This window comes from Plectrocnemia conspersa, unplaced genomic scaffold, assembly GCF_051122295.1.
Source record: "Plectrocnemia conspersa isolate PC_06_02 unplaced genomic scaffold, ASM5112229v1 ptg000003l, whole genome shotgun sequence".
NCBI classification, from domain to species: domain Eukaryota; kingdom Metazoa; phylum Arthropoda; class Insecta; order Trichoptera; family Polycentropodidae; genus Plectrocnemia; species Plectrocnemia conspersa.
Genome location: NW_028277167.1, coordinates 12,392,002 through 12,412,030, shown reverse-complemented (window position 1 = coordinate 12,412,030; position 20,029 = coordinate 12,392,002). Strand labels below are relative to the sequence as shown.

Sequence of the window (20,029 nt, the reverse complement as noted above, 5' to 3'; positions counted from 1 at the left end):
TCGTCAGTCTGTTGCGATTGGTTGCTTCTCTGAATGTTTTTTTACGGTCTTCGTATTCATCTTCTAGCAAGCGTTACCGTTTTCTAGGTTAGCCTATTGCGCAACTGTGTTATTACAACGTCGGTAAACACAACTGCTACATAAGAGAAAAATTATTTCACGGTCAAGTGCGCAAATTTCGCGAGGCGTGTGTTTATGGAATGACACGGTCTGCTCTAATTTTTGTGTTTTTTTACTAACGTTAATGGATGATGAGAATCAGTTTGAATCTGAAATGACTAATGTGTGATTGAAATAGATGTAGTGTAAAAAAGTTTATCTGTCAAACTAAGTTCACGGCCGAATGTTGACTGCTTGACTTTGCGGAAGTCACAACGACTTAAGTGGACATCGGGCGTACGAAAAAATGCTTTATGAAAATGTTTTTATAGATATAAATAACAAAAAAAAAAAATTCTCGGAAACATTGTCATTATAACGATAGGCATTTGTATTGTTCATTTTTCGTTATCTTTGGGGACAGTCAGTCATAACAAAACAAATTAATACAGTTTATGAAACATTTTTATTTAATCATACCGTACATATCCGATACTTAATATGTTTTTATTAATTTTTCATATGGCGATATTGATCGTGTAGTGGCGTCGTAGTTCTAGTATTATAATGCGCGAAAAAACTATGCAAATTATTGCCCCCCTATTTGAATTTTTGGATCATGTTTGTTTCATGGTCCCGTCCGAGTGTTTGCCATGCTCTATTTCAAGGTTGCCGGGTCAGCAAACCACGAATTATTCAAATCGAACACAGTCGGAAAGGTGTGTAGTGAATAGAAAAAAAACGAACTAGGAAAAAACACGTAGCCGAATAAGAAAATCAAATTTTGACCTCATATTTGCGGCGCCGGAAAATCGACCGTGAACCAACGGGATAGAATAATATGCCCTTGTATGCTGATATATTGATGAGATCTCTTATCAGTTGAGATATAATGCTTCAAGTTTGCACTGGACATGCAATTTACATGCATGGGCTACTAATAAATGCGCCACTGTAGCAAATTTCCATAATTTGCAATCTGTATTACTCCGAATTATAGAAATTGTCTATTAATCAAAAAGTTGCCGTCATAGTCTATAGATTTAATTGTGCAGTCTAATCTATATCTTTACATGTATAAAAAAAATGTCTGTGTGTCCGATATTATTTTCAGAACATACTTTCTGCATTGTAAAATAGTTTTTGCAATTATATAGACCATTTTACACAATACGTAATACTCATTTAACCTAACCCACTGCATATGTAATTATTTATTTTTATGGCTGACAGTAGCAACTTATTTTAAGGTTCTTGTTGCAAAAATATGTGTAGAAAAAATTATCGCCAGCAATTAATCGCTAGCACTTTACCACCGGACCAATTAATCGCATTAACAATTTATATGATCAACTCTCTATGAGCTGAAGTGGCTCATTATTAGAGTTTTTTATGAGTCTAGGAAAATTCACCGACAGCAATTAATCGCTAGCAGTTTAACGTCGCTACAATTGATCGCATAAACAATTTATAGTCTACAAATGATCGCTAGCATATTTTACGATCTAAAAGCAACAAATGTTTCGAGCCTGTACCGGATCATCCTCGCAGTTTGATTCATTTTAACTTACCTAGTTAGTAAAATTATATTCATACTATTGAAAATATAACTTCACTGTAACATTTCAAACCCAAAAAGTTTTAAAACTAATTATAGTTTTTGAATTTCCATTAGAATAATTCGTTTCGGTTAGGTTTGGGTTTGAAAACAGTTTGGGTTTCGCAACTGTGAAATTGCGTTTCATAGAGCTTTTAGAACAGCAAATAATTTAAACCTCTTAAAATAAGTCTTGATTTTAAAAAAATAGACTGCCACATCGTCAATCAATCAATAAATAAGCAAGTTTGCATTTAATTTTAAAAATAATCAATTTAAAATGACCAATAAATTATATGCCTGGCGATAAAATGTGCTAGCGATCATTTTTAGGCTATAAATTGTTTATGCTAACAATTGATACTGCGGAAAACGGCTAGCGATTAATTGCTGGCGGTAAATTGCCATTGATAAATTTTTCGGACCTGCAAAAAAATATTGCAATAATCAAAATATGTTGATTTCCTTCCTAGATAAATTATTAAAAAATCCCGTATAGAAGAAAACAGGAAAACAATTTTCTTTAAATATATACATATGTACATATATTCCTCTCTCACATATCGTATTAACCCTTTGAGTAGTGAGTTAATGTATACACATTTGTTAATTTTTTAATATACACCTGGGAGTGAGTTAATCTTACATATTTTTCCATAATTATTTCTGTTGTTATTTATTTATTATTATTTTATATTGCATTTATAGTAAATCATAAAAAAATCAATGATTTTTAACTTTTTATTGCTAGATTTATTTTACTTCTTTTTTGTATTAATATGTTTTATTAATTTATTTTAACGCTTTTCTATTATAAAATTTCGTTAATTTATTTTACATATTTTTATATATAATATTCGGGTTTTGTGTAATTTTTTATATTAATTCAGAGGCTCTCAATATGTTTTATAAAGTTAATTTAGTTAACAATTTTTTTTGTTATGCTCATTTATTTCGTTCACTTTAATTTGCTGGTATTCTATAAAAAATATTTACATTAAGTCAAATAATTACTTCATGTTTTTTATTTTTTATTTCATCGGTTATATATGTAAATATATAACTCTCTGGGTACCTCAAAACAGGGAAATATCGATCGCCGTACATGTACGGCGATACCGCTCAAAAGGTTAACAAATACTGTATAGAACAAAACAGAAAAATACCACATCTACTCTTTTTTCATGAAAACTTTTAAACCTCGGTATTAAAGTCATAATTTTAAGTGCATGTTGAAAAATCATTATGAAGAAACCTAACCATGTTTTTTTAAAGTTCTTCTTATATTATTACAAATATAGTGCTTTTAAAAGTAGCCCAAAATTAAAAAATGTAACACAATATGAGGAATATATACATATGTATATATGTATAATATATGGAAATAAGGGGAGACGTTTCAAATATCAAGTATCAGATAATTCTAAATATATAAAATTGTAACTTTCGCAACTTGTTTATTTATGATCATTGAAAATCAATGCTTATAATTGAAAATTTGACGTAAATTTTGCTGTACTGCTTAGTGGCGTAGCTAGTGCATGTGCCGCTCGGGGCAATCCTTAAAATTGCCGCCCCCCCCATACATTTTTTTGCAGGGTCATAAAGCCTGCATTTGTTAAAATAATAAAATGATTATTGTTAAGCTCTTGCTATTCATAGATTTACATACATTTTAGTTTATTCAGGGCTAAGAACCACACTAGACGATTCCATCGCGAATATTCCGCCTCCAAGCAAGTGCCGCCCGGGGCGGCCCGCCCCCTCCGCCTCCCTATAGCTACGCCACTGGTACTGCTAAATAATAATACATGTTGATATTAAGAATTTTTTTAAATTATAATTTAGTTTCATGGTCTGTTTATTTATGAAATGGTTATTATGATTGCCTCTATACTCTAGATGCAGTCGATACACAAGTTGGTCCTAGATGAATCCATGCTACACAGCTTTTACCAATAATATTTTTTTTACGAAACACTCGCGTCGGTAATGTTGCGCATCCACTTTGCCTTAAAAAGTTGATAATCGACAATAAACGCCTGAGTGGAAACAGACGTACGCTCGAAATAAATATCGAGGGGTCATTGTCAAGTACGCATCTCTCGTGGCCTTGATTTATACTGTTTGCTGACTTTTTGACTCTTTGATATATTTTTGAAAATATTTACTGAATCTGCGCGAAATGAGGACAGCTGATAGTATTACATCATAAATAAGTCTTATCGAATTTATGATATAATATTTTTTTTATCAAAAGAAAGTCATATATAAGTATTTTATAATAATAATAATAATAATAATAATGAATATAACATTAGTTTCGGTACAGAGCTCTTGCATCTTCGGCGTCAATTAGAGCAAAACTGAAATTCACTCGAGTGACTTCAACGAGCGGTGAAGAGCGCAACCCGTCGCTGATATTTTTTCGCCTTAAATCTTCATTCGCTTACGAAACGCTTTACATAATGACAAAAAACGAATGCGAAATTGCCGCTTAGCATAATTTTCGTGAATATTGAGCCGGTGCGAAAAAATAATGGGAATGACCCTCCGAAGGCTGATGATTCACAAGCGACTCTCCAAGGTCCGCGTTATCCTCACCATAGCCGCAGTGGACCTTGGATGGGATTAAAGTCCCATCTAGTGGGCGTCATAAGATTCAACATATAATAATGATCGATCGAGTTTTTTTTTATTCGCGTTTCAAGGTCGGGTTTCTTAACCGACGTTACCAAATAAGCGAACGATCGACGAGTTCAAAAAACGGTTACGAAACGCCCGCGCTCGTCGGATAGGAAAAAATCAATTTTCAATCGAAACACACATATATATACTATATTATAATATAAGAATTTAGCTAACATAGCAAATTTGACTTATATAAGCGGACGATGAACGCGCAAGTTTTCGCGTTGCTCGCCTTGAACTCCAATACTTGTAATTGTATGTGTGCGCTAATAATTTACTATGGTGATTCTCAATCGTTTAATTATGGCCGAAAACGATTCTCGAGTAAGCGCAGTTTTTCGCTCTAGTAGCATCAAGAATAAAAATTGCATCGGATTATAACACTTCATACGCGATGTGTGAAGAAGTAAACATTTCGAAAAAATTTTTTTTGGATCTTTATGACTACAAATATTCGTTCCTTGGTCAATTGGCCCAAATTGAGCCCAGCAATGGCGAAAGGTAAATCGCGACGCACCTACTCCATTTGCCTACATCGAAGACGAGCTCGACGTACAAAAAAAACTCGATCAGCGAAACTCATCCATGTATACATATTCTTAGATACTTTTCAAGGTATATAAGATATGAATAGATCCTTTCCATTTTTTAAATATATTATATTACTGCTGGGTTTTATGGGTAAACACAGTTATACAGGTACTTCGATAATTATATAAATTACAATAATATTGTATAGATTAAATAACGGACTTTATAAACACAATTGTGGTTTAAATAATTATTCAATATCTATAACAATGTAAAAGTCGAGCTCAAGAATAAAAAACTACTATTTACGGATTAGTAGTCTTAACATGCTGCTGAGGATTTGGATTCATCAAAACTGCGATGGTTATAAGTCACAAAGACGTCGCTCAATGTGACAGGAATTAATTTGAGAGATGATGCTTGTATTTGATTATAAAATCATGCCGAAAATAACAGCAAGATATAGCGATTAAATCGCAAACGTGGATCGCTGCATCTGAGTAAAGCCCGGCCATAAAACGATCGATTCTTAACAGTTATGCGTCGAATCGAAAACTGCCATAAGCGTTCCGAATCGCGTTTTACGATTGATAGACCAATCTCTTGAGAACTCGGAGTTATTTTCCATTGTGGAGTTTATAATGATAATGAGGAAGGCGTATGTTTCGCACGTTACCTCACCTGAACTGCCTCGGTAAACTTGACTCGGATAATTGCGATTTTTCACCAAGATCCACTTGTATTATGGATGCTACTGCCGTCGTTAACGCCAACCGACTTCCTGTTCTAGGCCGAGGGAAAAAATCCAACGTGTGATGTAATAATAACACATAATTGAACGCGCGTGTGTAGTCGTGCACCATACGCTGTGTGAACTGATAAATATTATTAAGATACTTAGAGACTTAAGAGACTCGTTAAAAATACGGAAGAGCACGCCAGTCTTGGGACAGTATCAAAGTTGCAATGCCAAGAGGGACAATGTTATTCACACGAACGCACGAGAAGGTGAATTGATAAGCGTTTATTTGTATAAACGAGGTCGATTCAATACGTTTGGGTATCTTGTTTGGTCAGGAGATTAAAGCAGAGATATTTTCCAGACGTCTATAAGTTAAAAAAAATGAGCAATGCCATAAATTTGCTATACAAGAAGGCAAAATATTTGCTATAAATTAAAATTACATTTAGGTATAAAATTACAAAGCTGATTTTAGTTGTATTGTTTTTGTCATAGGAAAAATGCATTGCTTGATATATTTATTTTTGTATATTTTGTAGAAATTTTCATCTTGCAGATGACATAGACATATATTGCTCTTGCAAACATAGAAACAAATAAGCATACTTACTATTTTCTAATAGACTAGTGAAACTCAAACATATTTATCTTTGTAGATTCTTTGGAGTACGGATCAATAACTTAGGGTAGCAAATGTAACATCAGTGTCTTAAACTAACTCCAGTGGATTAAAGCTCGATCAGTAGGCCAAAGCTTCGGTGGTTGAATGATGGATAATGTTTGTTGATTGATTGATTACTCTTCGAATTCTGTTGGTGTCTTTCATACATGTCAGTATATTTCGCGCATGCGCACCTGTCATTTGGAATGCTACACTGGATCATAGGTTTTTCTATAACTATATGTATGTGTGTGTCAGCGCCATATAATAGATACCTGTTCGATTGACACGAACACAGCTTTACGGCGTAGATACACATACACACGCGCGTGCGATGAGGTCCGTTTCCGAAAAGCCTGGCAGGGCCATGGCCGGCCGTTGGTCCGCCAATCGGCCGAGGTAAACGACTCCACCTGACCTCGCGAAAATTTTCATAGCGGCCGCGAGCTTCCCGGTACGAGTTTGCACGACGCCAGCCGAGCTTTACCGAAGCAATGAGCTTCGGTTGGTCGGTCTTGATGCGCAAATTATCGACCTGGTATTTTAAATACACAAAAAAAATGGTGGGTGCTTTATGTGGAACAATATATATTTATTTAAAAGCAACAACACATTAAAAATGTATGATATTATACTGTGAGACCAGTGTTGACGAATCAGAATGTTGCTTCTCGAATTGTTAATGATTTAACTCACTATATCGCAATCAAAAGTATTAATAACAATTCAAAATTATTTTCTTGCTCGTTTTGCTCTGACATATTTCAGTGGTAGAATTAAAATAATGATATTACCAGAAATATAGTTCGATTTATATTTATTTACAAATATATGCATAAATACTTTTATATAAATTGATTTTTTTTTATATTCGCATTGTTTTATGGTCATAGACCCTTAACGCCTGAGTGAAAACAACAGGCGTATATTTTATGCCTTTCTTTTCTGAAGTGTTCCAAGAAAACACTAAAATGGGTTTATGTCTAATTCTCATTTTTAATCGTCAAATGTAAAAAAATACATAGCTCCTACCAAATGTCTTATTCATGTTCTTTGAACGTTAAAAATCACTGATTAAATTGTTTGAAGAACCATAATTGAGGTATTTTATTTACTTATATTTTTTACTATCTTTTAGGTTGAGTTCTTAACCCTTTTTGTGCGAGGAGCGGATAAATCCGCTTCACATCGCATGTTAATATATTTATATAAATATATATATTGCAGCAGGGTTTTAATGCTGTATCACCAGGAAACTACCGTCAGTCAAAATGTTTATCTATATATTGTACATACTTATATATATATTATATATAAATATATATGTACATATACATATATACGATACGTACATACATATAAACGTTGCAGGAAATATTGCGTAAATCGAGGCATAGTAAGAAATTTGTAATAAAATGATCGAATAGTATTCACATCTACTTTTTAGTGTTTCCTTAAATTATAAAATAAACGGACAAAATCTTTAGTGTCACGCGCGTACTCCAAAAAGCAACTCAGAATACACCGCATGGGCAGTGGGAGAGGTTCCATGTGTAGGTTAAGTGCAAGAAATGGGAGTAAACCATTAACCCATGCGTTTGTACATCGCCGCACTACATGTGTTGAATCAAATGTGTTAGATTTAATCAAATTCAAATATTTTTTTTACATTTTTTGGTCATTTATGTGGATTTTTGAGAGCACGATAACTGCCGTAGTTTTAATTTTATCAACATTAAATTTATTGAAAAAATATATCTTGTAAGACTCTAAGGCAATTTATCCCGCTATTTTGTTTCAAAATGGCGGCTATTAAATATTTAAAAAAGTAATTACGTTAAAAAATCATAGAGTATAGAATAATATGTCGTATCAAGTTTTAATCATATCGACTTGAAACATATTCTAAAAATGTATCTTGTGAATATCTTAGTTAAACTCGTTAATGAGCTTGATCAGCCAACTTGTTTCAAAATGGCGGATATTTAAAATTTCCTAAATAATAAAAATAATGAGTTCAAAAACGTCTAGTAAGAGAATTTTAATAAAAAAAATGTTGGTCATAAATGAGCGATTTATCGAAATTTGACGTTTAACGTGGTTTTAATTATGAACTGAACTACTCATTTTGTTTCAAAATGGCGACTAAATGTTGTAACTTCCTAGCGAAAAAAGTAAAAACGTTTTAAAATAGATAATTAATTTTTTTAAATCTATAATAGATACAAAAATAATAATAATAAAAATAAAGTCATAAAAAAGGTAACGAATAGCTATTTGTTATCAAAAAATACGTAATATAACAAAATATTATGGAACTTTATATCTTTATAAAACAAAATAAAAGTGAAAACGAAAATAAATCAAAAAATATCAACAACAAAAACACAAATACATTTTTAAAACCAATAAGTTTGTATAAGTCAGAGATTTTTTTATTTTGAAAGCTCCCTTTTAATGAAAATTTAATAATTTTAAAAACGCGCCTGTCTTATTGTCAACATTTGTTGGTCTATCTGGTTTCAAAATATTTTGCTATATTATGTCTTACTGTTCTTGATTTGTTTAAGTTTAATTGTTATTTTTTGTTACTGAATCTTTCCTCAACAACATCAGTAACAATAAATTACTATTATTTTGAACTTTTAAATTTTTTTGCAATTTAAAAAAAATAATTGCTTAATTTTTTTTATTACTTTTACAATTAAATGTAATTTACAAACATACATATTAGGTTATAAATAATAATTTAAGAAAAATGCTACCAAATATTTAGTCATTAAAAATATTTTTCTATTAAATAATATTTTTTGTTATTTTAGTTGCATATTAAACCAACTATGTACTTTTTAGGTAGCTATAAATATAAAATAGCATGATATAAAAAATTGTATGCTTCATTATTAATTTTTATTTTTCCAAAAAGATATTGTATTTTAAAAAAATAATTTTAAAACGCTCACTTTGATAAAATATTAAATAATATTTTTATTGCTATATACAATTTTGGACTCAAAGCTATAATTATGAATTTTTGAATTCAAAAAATTCTCAATATTTTATTAAAAAATCATAGAGATTTTTCATATACATAATTGTTTTGTTTTTTTCTAACACTTTTTTGTTTGAATCGTTTTAAAAAATAATAACAGGTTTGAAATCCGCCTGTATTTTACATATAAATTACGTTGTTTTATATTTGTAGTAAAATGGTGAAATATTTTTTGTAAGTGCATATAATACTCATAAAATTATGTAAATTTTAACTTATTGTGAAATCATAAAAATAGATGGATATGTCATGTATATTTATGATAAACTATTGTTATTTTACTTTTATATATATATATATATACTGAAAAAGCATATACATATATATTCTTTGCCATTTCTGATGCTATATTCCTAATGCAGGTATGTGTAACATTTTTTCTCCTATCTAAATCCAATTAATAAAGCATCGTGTGTAACTTGTTTATCTCAAACTTAATTGGACTGGTTTCTTCCGTCTTCTTATAGCTTGGGTGTTTTTTTTTGCGACGGAATCTCTAGCAGGGTCACGGTCACCGAAAGTATATTTCGCTTGATTTTGGCTCCTCCTTCCGAACCACGCAAAAAATTGCTACGCGATTCAAAATCAATCAGCTATTTAGGTTAGATTCGGTTTTTTTCGTAGTAACGCGCAACCACGCTAATAAACAATTATTAACCATAATAACAAATCACATACATGGCGATATATATAATATTAAATAATGTATCGAAAAGTTTGAGAATTGTATTTTTTTAACGAGGGCGTAAATAAAATCGTTAGTTTTGAACTTGAGCCAAAAGAGTTCTTTCTTATCCGCGTTCAAAATTATCTGACCTTAAACTTGACACAAGGTCATTTTATCAATCTCGTAAATTTCCTTCTGTTTATTTCTATTAGTGTGTGTTGTTTTCTAGCGCACCAAAATAACTAATCTGTGATTAAAAAATATAATTTTTATATTCCAAATTGTGTAATATATTATAATACACATCACGTGAAAAGACATTCATACAAACAGTAGCTTTGTAAGTTAAAATCGACTTAATGACGCCTTGTTTTGTATAGCTATGTATATTTATTGGCTTTTGCCACAACAAGGTGAAGGTCGGGCATTGGGTACATAAATACTATAATTATATTTCTAGATATTTTATTAAAATATAAATAATATATATATATTTTTATTTTGTGGCCTTGTTGTAATTTTCCAAACAAACTCAATTAGTAAATTACCGTAAAATACCGGTAATATTCAATACGAAATTATTGTTAACGGTCCGAGGAATCCTTTGTAATTTTATCGTTTTATTGGGGCTCATAAATTATTCGATCCCCGTTAAAAGTGAACGCTGAAATGAACCTATTGTTTTTTTCCACAACCCAATTTAGACAATGAACGAAACTGTCCCATTCAGATGAATTCTTCGAAGATCAGAGCGACAGAAACATAACTGCGATAATGAGGCAAAACATTACAATCGCGGCAACAAACATAGGATGTCTAGCATTTTTTGTATACCATACCATAATATAAGTAATGCGAATATTTTTTTTAGATGTAGGGAAAGGGAGAGTGTTTCCTGAGGGCGAAAACAAATAAAAATTCAATAAATCTCCCAGCGTATAGGTGCGGTGGCCATTGTTGAAAAATGAAACTTTATGCCCCAGTGAAACGCGAAACCTGCGGGATACCAAACTGCGAAATGGCAAAAAAGCCATAAATTGGCGATGAAAAAATGATATATATATTTATTCATCGCATTAACGTATTTGTACGTTTTTTCACGCATCGATCCGTGCAAAAAATTGTGGGTGATTTTGCTCCTCCAGTTCCTGTCTGGCTTTTGTTAGCAAAATATCGCATTTCATGCATTTTTTCAATTCAACCTTGACCGCCTAGTATATGTTTCGTTATAAAACATAATGCTTATATATTATAGATTATTGCAAAGATGATAATCTCGGAAGCTTTGACGATAAGCGCCATGAGACGCTTCGAAAGTTCAATCCCCTCTGGAATCATTTGAAGCAGCATAGCTGTAACTGCAATTAATTTTATCCAAGCAGCCATCTTGCAGTTTGCGAGTGGTTCTAAGAAAAAAGAAAAAATATACAGTGTATAGAAGAAAATGTTGTAACCGACACCTCTCATGTACTTAATTGAGTTTGTAATTATGAGGCTTTCTTTACCTTGAATTGTATATCATTATGCACAAATAATAATCTAAAGATCACCAGATAAGGTATGCAAGTAAAATAACTGATATATTATTTGAAAGCATAATACATTTTACTATTTTATGTTATTTTTACTGTTTAATCATCAAATTTCCATCATATCATCAGCCACCGTTTCTACTACTGAATTGCGAACTTTTGTTAAAAGCTTTGTCAAGTTATGTCAAATATTTGTAGCATCTTTTAACAGACCTATTAAAATCTAAGACATATCAAAGCTCTAATTGTATTCCTTAGAATGAGCAGAGCACATGGCCCTGAAGCTCATGCCTCATACTACATTGCACAATGAAGCCCTTCTCCCGTGTTACATAACGAATGCATAGAAAGTCCCTATGCAATCCGATGAGCACACACAGCAACGCCTCCTTTACAATGCCAAGTTGCGCAACATAGTACGAAGCTAGCGAGACGTATACCCGAGTATCTGAGGCGTGTGTTTACAAATCCCAATTTCTCTTCTCCACGAGTTCAAGATCAACGCGTGAAGTGGAGGAGAATGTTGTGCAATGCGATCGCTCGCACAGAACGAATAAATTTCATTACATTACCATGCACTATAATACGATAGAGATGAATTTCACACACTATATAATTATATCGACACGTGTATACATACGAGTATGAGCCGAAAAAAACGAAGATTTTCAAGCTCAGATTCACGAGTGTCGCATAAGATAAGCGGAAGGTGCGATAAAGAAGCGAGGCGAGTTCATAATGTTCGGTTGAAGGATTCGAAGTAATGGTTTATTAGTGTTTCAAGATAGTACTAAAGAGGAGATTAAGCGTTCAATGCCCTATATAAATGTTTGTATAATCTGTTATGTGTTAAACAATTAAGGCGTAGTATCAGATGATTGAATATTGTATTTCAATCTTATCGTGAATTATTATATATTTTGTTGTCCTTGTTAGATCTATTTCTTTATAATAAAAGCTTCATAACATTAAAATGTAATTATGTAGACTTTTTGCAAGGGTTATCTATAAAGAAGACCCCTGTGTTTTTGACAAACTTTGAACAAACTCATTAGAAGAAATTTAAAGGAGAGTAAAATAAAAACATTTTTTTTAGTTAATTTTAAAATAAAATTTATTTTACACGTTTTATGTTTAGACATATCGCATATTATAAGAACAGTATGAAAATAAAAATTATAAAATTTACCATAAAAATAATAAAAAATACAAAATGTATTTTTTTAGGCAAAACAGTGCTTATTATATACAAAGATAACTTCAAAGTAAATATTATACAATAATTCGTCACTATTCTATGCACCTGCACTGATGTGTTTAATGTGTTAATAACGTTATAAGTAATTTATAATTAAGGGATTTCATTTTTAAAAAAATAAGGGATTTTGGTGAATAAATTTAACTTTTAATTTGTACAAAAGTATTGCCGTAGATTAAATTTACCTTGTTTTTTAAAAAAAATGTAAAACTGTTACATTTTGTTAACCCGCTTGATCCTCCATCTTGTTTTAAAATAGTGGTCATTAAAAAAATCAAAAAAAATCATTACTTTGTTTAAATAAAATCTTGTAGAAAAAAATGTTTCATAACATATTTATTTAGTAAAAAAATATTTGAAAACTAAAATATAATTTGTGTAGGTTTAAATAAATGTATGTATTCTTCTTAAGTTGATCAAGAGGTATGTGTATAAAAACAGATGTATTATTTTATCGTTTTATTTTTGGACTTTTAAAACCCTTTTTGAAGGACTCTGCGATTATTTGTAATCTGACAAAAAAAACATTACAATCGATTTAAATTATTGTTTTACATTGAAAATTATTTCTAGAGAATTCAGAATTCTTTCTGGAGAATTTCTGGCCAAATCCAGAATTGTCATTTCTCGAGAAATTTTCTGATTTCTCAAAAATTTTCATAGTTCTTTATTCTTTCATTCTTTTTTAAAATAAACTTTGTAAAATATTTTTTAAATGTTTTACAAATGCTGCATAAGAAAGGGTGGGTCCATGCCAAACGCTAAAACATATATGGATGCTTTCTTGGAAACTTTGGAAGTCAAAAGTATTTGAATGGCAAATAATTGTTAACGATATTCTCAACTACGACCTATTCTTTTCATCGATCATCTAGTTCTTTGTCTATCAATTCTGTAATCATTGAGGATGCATAACTGAAATAATAAAAGCATTTTTAAAAATAGTGGATATTGCCAGTTTTAAAATGAAGTTTCAATTACTTTGTAACAAAATGAAAAATACTAACGTTCATACGGAACATGTTTCTGATGCTAGTACTGCTAGTCCTTGAATTCGACTTCATAAATCATATATAAATTCATTACTAAAACGTTTATAGTTCGGTTTGATAAATTACTCATGGTATTAACTATACTTAGTTACTTTAACACATTACGGTCCGTTGACGCGTTTTCGCGTGATAGCGAAACTTTGCGGTCAATCCGTTCACGCTTGTTAAAATATGTGCCAACTTAATAAGCATATATAATATATAAATGACAATATATACATATATAATTATTTTAGTAACTTTTTCGAAATATAAAAAAGTGTATACATTTAAGATAGCAGACCGTTATTTAACGACTATATATTTCTTTTTTTTTGCTAATTTTATTTTTATGTATTTATTATATTTACCCTTACGTATATTTTTATCTTATATTATATTTTTTATATGTATCCTTCCCTGAATGTTCAAGTATAACTGAAAGTAGTAGGCTAAAATACACAGATAATAAATAATATAAAAAAATATCGCTTTTCAATATATTTTGTGAATGTGAATATTGATAGTATTTATGTATATACTATGTGCAAAATCAATTATGTTCTATTTATTCAATTATATAATACATAGTTCACATTGTCGTGTATCTTTTTCAACAAAAAAAAATATTTATAGTATGAACTGATCCTGATCTTTCTTTGCTTAAAATATAATAAATTTAATTAACACACAATACACTTGAAAAACTTTTTTTTAAATACTCTAAATGTCTAAATCAAACTTATTTGGTTTTACACGCATGGATTACTTCCACTTCTTGCAATATTTCCTGGAACGTATCTAGCGCATATGATCGAGGGACGAGTGTAGCTAAAAATTTAAGGAACAATATATAATATAATACAATCGAACGTACATATTTTGAAGAATGTTTCATATTAATTTTAATACATTTTGTATATTTATAAATAAATTGTGTCTTATTAATATAAAATATATTTTTAAATGTACAGACCAGGCGCGTACGGTTAGCATCATAAGATTCCCTATCGAGCTCGACGGTTTACCGTTACATTCTAATTAGAATCCACTACTATTTGCCTCTCAGCCATACACCGTGGGGGTGTTACCCTGCGCTTCTAAAGAAATATTGACCATTTTATTTTTATTATATAGTAATGCTCTTTTCTTATAATAAATACAAATATTTTATTGCTTTTGGAAACAACAATAGTAGGAACACATTTAATAATGTCTATAATAATTATATTTATTTAAAAAATCTTTGAAATTCTGCGCAAAATTAAAAAATATCAGATACATAAGTAGCAAAATTATGGAATAAAGTTAGTGGTATTGTAGGTTAATCAAATTTATTCATTTAACAATCCAGAACTGATGCTGATCCACTAGAAATATAAGTGGGAGGGGTGTCGCACGCAACGAAGAAAGAGATAAAGCATGCTATTTCATGTAACGGTACTTCGTCCAGACGACATGGGAATCTTATGAAGCGTACGGTTAGATACATTCCCTTTCGCTCGCTCGCGTGTTAAGTGGCGAGAGTGTGCGGAACGCATGTAACGCACGCCCTTATCTCTCACTCACCGTACGCTCCTGGTGCTGACTGTTTTTTCTGTCTAACGTACAAATTTAAAATTCTAAATTCCATATCCTTTTGCTGTCTTGAATTTCTCCCAAAAAATAAACCATTAAAAAAGTTAAACCGTGTATAAAATGATTGAACCATCAAGCATTGTTACGTTTTAGGGTTTGCGCTAATCGATTTTTGAAACTTAAGATTTGAAGTTCGTGGGGCGTTCGAGGGGCTCGAGCGCCATTCAATAAACATAATTTATCAATTCGATAATACATCATTATTGACGTATTGTAATACTGTATAGGGTTGCAGTATTTGTTCAACTCTTTACGCTTGATTAAAAATTTGTTACTGGTATTCGATAATGATGTTTGGAAAGCAAAATTCTCACGTCCTGTGCTTTTAAAAATTGTCAACATATTCAACGAGTACCAATTGGTAGTCAATCGGCAAATCTGAGGTATGCGAGGACAATGCGTTTTTCAGTGGCCACAAAAAAAGGCATCGTCACCAATAAACGATAACGATGTACTGTTGTCAAGACATGCACTTCATCAACTCGACCATTTGTAACTCGAGTAAACAAATAAAGGCGATAATACTAATGAGCTATGGTGATCGGAGTATAATGAGCGACGGTTTATCGTATTTTAACCTCATGGTTCATAGCCCTAATTCAAGGGAACGTCAATCTATGATCGATATATCTGTATAGTCTGCCGGAGTTTGCTCTCTATTTTCATTGACGAAAGTTCAAGATTTCTACTGCCCTCGTGACTCGATCGCGAGTTGACCCCATGGTTGACGAATCAGTTTATGCATTATTTTATATGAACGAAACGACTATGTTTTAATTTTAGACTGATAAGACTCGAGGCCAGATAAAATGCACCGTTCGATGCATTGACACTGCGTAACGGACTTGGTTTTATCGCTGATGATCCAAAATTTTACGATCGAACAAGAAAATATTGACTCTTGTAGAATATGAGGGATATAAAAGTCGTCAATACGCTTATATCCATGCTTGACTTTTATGACAAAGCATAAAAGCCGATTCAGGAAAGACTACTTAATTAAAATTATATAATTATAAAAGTACTGCGTGTTTCCGTCGTCGGATTAAATCGAATCTTAGAAGGCTCATCTTATCACCAGAATATTCTTAAAATAAGTATGACTCTGATGGATAAATTTCATCTGCATGCGTTACGACCGGTCGTATAATCGAGGTGTAATCTGATAACACTTTAACTTATTTATTTTTTCTGCAGCGGAAGTTACGTGTTAACTCAAAAGTAAAATCGTTGATAAACTGAACACTTGCGTGTGCATTTCAGAATACGGCGCATTATGGTACAAAATTGATTCAATGTAGAATTTTGTCACGGTGAGATACTCCAGTTCAACCACCTTGTATTGTATTGAATAGGCCTTTCGTAGAAAGGTCAGAAAATTATGCATCTTTCCTCATGTATAGATACGATTCGTCCTCGCCGGCACATTGTCAACGCATCATCGACCGACCGTCACCGTTACAGGAAGCGTTTTTGATTTTTAAATGACCTCAAAAAAAATGACCACGGAACATACTCGTCGCGATTTTATTTTTCGCATGACGCAAACTTTCCTACCTTGAAAGGTCATTACCCTAAATGTATCGTTCCTTATCAACGTCGAGATAAAGCGTCGGCTCATTTAATCGCATCAGATCGATGGCCATTTATAATGCCGATACTTATCGCTCATTTTTGTGCCAAATATTGTGCGATTATGAATTGCGATTTACTTTTATTTTTACATGACAAGATAGATGGATTTTTCTCCACTTCGGATCGGAAGTTGCTAACGTAATTCTTCATCGCTGCGTTTTAAATCTTCAGGGTTATATAGATCGTCCACCTTTGGCTCCCGTTGACCTTTTTCGCTAGTTTAGGTATACGTTTCGTGCGACCTCAGTGCGTTCCGAAAATAATTTCGGCTGATGCGACATTGAGAGGCCACTTCGCTAAACAAAGTTAAGAACTCAATGCTAAATTAATTGCCAGCTTTTGACGCGGGTCGAAATTCGCGCGGCGAGCTAAAAAGGTCGACCTCGACCTCGGAAGAAAATTTCGCGCGAGAGATGGCAAACTTCCGGTATTCATGTCCCATTTGTGTAAGCACCTACTCGCGAATTCCATAAATCTGATCTTGGAGAGTGCATTGCCAATTCGAGACCAGCAAGGTCGTCTTTGTGATGCTCGGATACACTTCAACATCCAGATTAAGTCGTGAATGAATATTTTAATCTTTTCTCTTTCTCTATGCTTGTGTATCTAAAATGTACATAATACATACATCCCGGTTAAGGTTTATAGTCTAATTTATCAGCGTAAAAATTGAGATGTTGAGTGATTAGGACAATTTAAAATTAATGGCAGACTGCTTTTAAATATATGTATAAAAATTATTATGGTCGCCTTTTTACGAACGAATAACGCGCAATTATAAGCGCATAATTATTAAACTAATTTGTGGTTCACATGGTCATTACGATATAATATTGAATACACAGCAACAATAATGTTAACATAGCTATTCCTTAATACATAAAATTGTTATTGTTTTTAAAATTTAGGCTATTTTTAAATGTGCCACAAACAATGCATCTTTAAGGAACAGTAAAAATAAGTTTGCTGTCTGATTTTATAAAATACAAAATAATATTTTCGACCAGTTACTATTTAAGATTAGATTATTGCTAATATAGAAAACATTCGGTTAATTTATACTACAAACGCTCATCAAAATATACTTACCGTTGACTTTTCAACGAATACGTTAATGGTTTATTATAGAGTGGTATTAGAACTAATCGTAAATGTGGCACAATCTGTTTATTATAAGAAAGCAATTTTTTAAAATGCATCACGTAGTAAATTATAGTTGATGAAACTTAAAAAAATACAATATTGTATGTTTAATCTTGTAATTCAGGATTACCTGAAATATAATTTTAATAATAATTGTAAATATTAATACTAACATCTCCCACTTTGCCCAGCTTGTGTTAATATGTTCAATTCAAAGTCGATCAAATATAAATAAAAAGTTTTATAACAATATGAGTCAATATTTATGCATGTAAATTATAATTTATGATAAAACTTGTATTAAAACATTTCAAATTCTTATATAATATATTATTATAATTCTGACCATTTTTCATCACATGATATTTTACAGCATATTTCACGAAAGATGACAACATATTTTTATAGCATTTACATTGCCTCATGAACGAATCATTGCCAAAGATTTGATAATATAATAATTATTAAGTCATTAATCTTTGCATTTTTAATTTTTTGTTGTTGTCGAAATTAAATATTTGCTAATCGTAATTCATAGAATCAGTCAAAATTTCTTACTACCTGCGCTGAATGAAGCTTTAAGAAATATTTTTAAAATTGCGTATAAATTTAATTTTTAACAAAATAATATATGTATGATAATTCTAGAGAAACACATTGTATTTATTTATAACTTTATACTTATTTAGTATTAACAACTAAGACTGATTTATCTCTGAATAGAACAAGGTTTTCTAAAAGATACATTTATTTAAATAAATTATGACATACATATTTGTTTGACTAATTCAACTTTGATCATCTATAAATAGAGCAGATTGACATATGAGTGAACAAAAGGGACACATTTCAAAGATGTATCGATTTATAGATATTGAACAACTTTAGTTGATATTTCTCTATCTAGAATCGACTCTGAATACATAAAATTAACTTAAGTATAAGGAAACGATACATAACCAAAAGAACTCGGCGTTTTCTAAAAGATCATTTTTTTCTAAAAAAATGAGTTAAAAATGCTTCTTAGTATATTTTTTTCTCTTATATTCTACTTCGTCACTTTTTCTTTGCAGGAACCAGAAGTAATTTGTCATTATACTAGCATTCTATTTCCCTTGAAAACGGTTTTCTATATTATATTTAGCTATAGTGGTGCCAATATTACTGTGTTGTCAATGTAAAAAAGTGTTGCAAACACAAATATAATAGTTGATAAAAATATTGCATGATTGGTGCAAAAATTAAAAAATATATTTACATATGTATATGTATGTATGTACATATTTATAAAATAAATGAATATAATTTTTTTTCGAATTTAAACTTACCTCTGCATAATGCATTAAGATCAGTTACAATTTTTTTTGCCAGTGTTATTGTTCTATCGTACCAATGTGCTCTATTCAGAAATGATCATTGATAAAGAAAGATCAAGCCAAGTATAAATTTGGCCTTTATAAAGAAAGAAGTTCATTTAAGTACGCACCCCTAAGGTGAAGAGCCTTGCCAAGGTGACCCGCGACTCGCTAATAAAATGCATATTTTATGTAATACGCGACATGGGTTTAGTTCTCAGCTCGTCCTACTCGTCGACCTTGTGCATGTTTATAGAAAAAAAGTATTGTTTCTTTTTTCATCGAGTGCAGCCCCGAGAGAGCGCGGGTGAAATTGGAGGGAAATCGGTGCGATTCTCGCTTTCGAACGGGCTCGCCGGTGACCTTGGCCATCCCGTCTGGCCGCAACGAGCAAGGT

General features: G+C 31.5%; 1 protein-coding gene across 2 annotated transcripts in view; it reads left to right on the top strand.

Annotated features, from left to right (window-relative positions):
• Eip75B (Ecdysone-induced protein 75B) overlaps positions 1–20,029 on the top strand; it is a 187,271-nt gene that overhangs the window by 120,759 nt on the left and 46,483 nt on the right. The window lies entirely within an intron of this gene.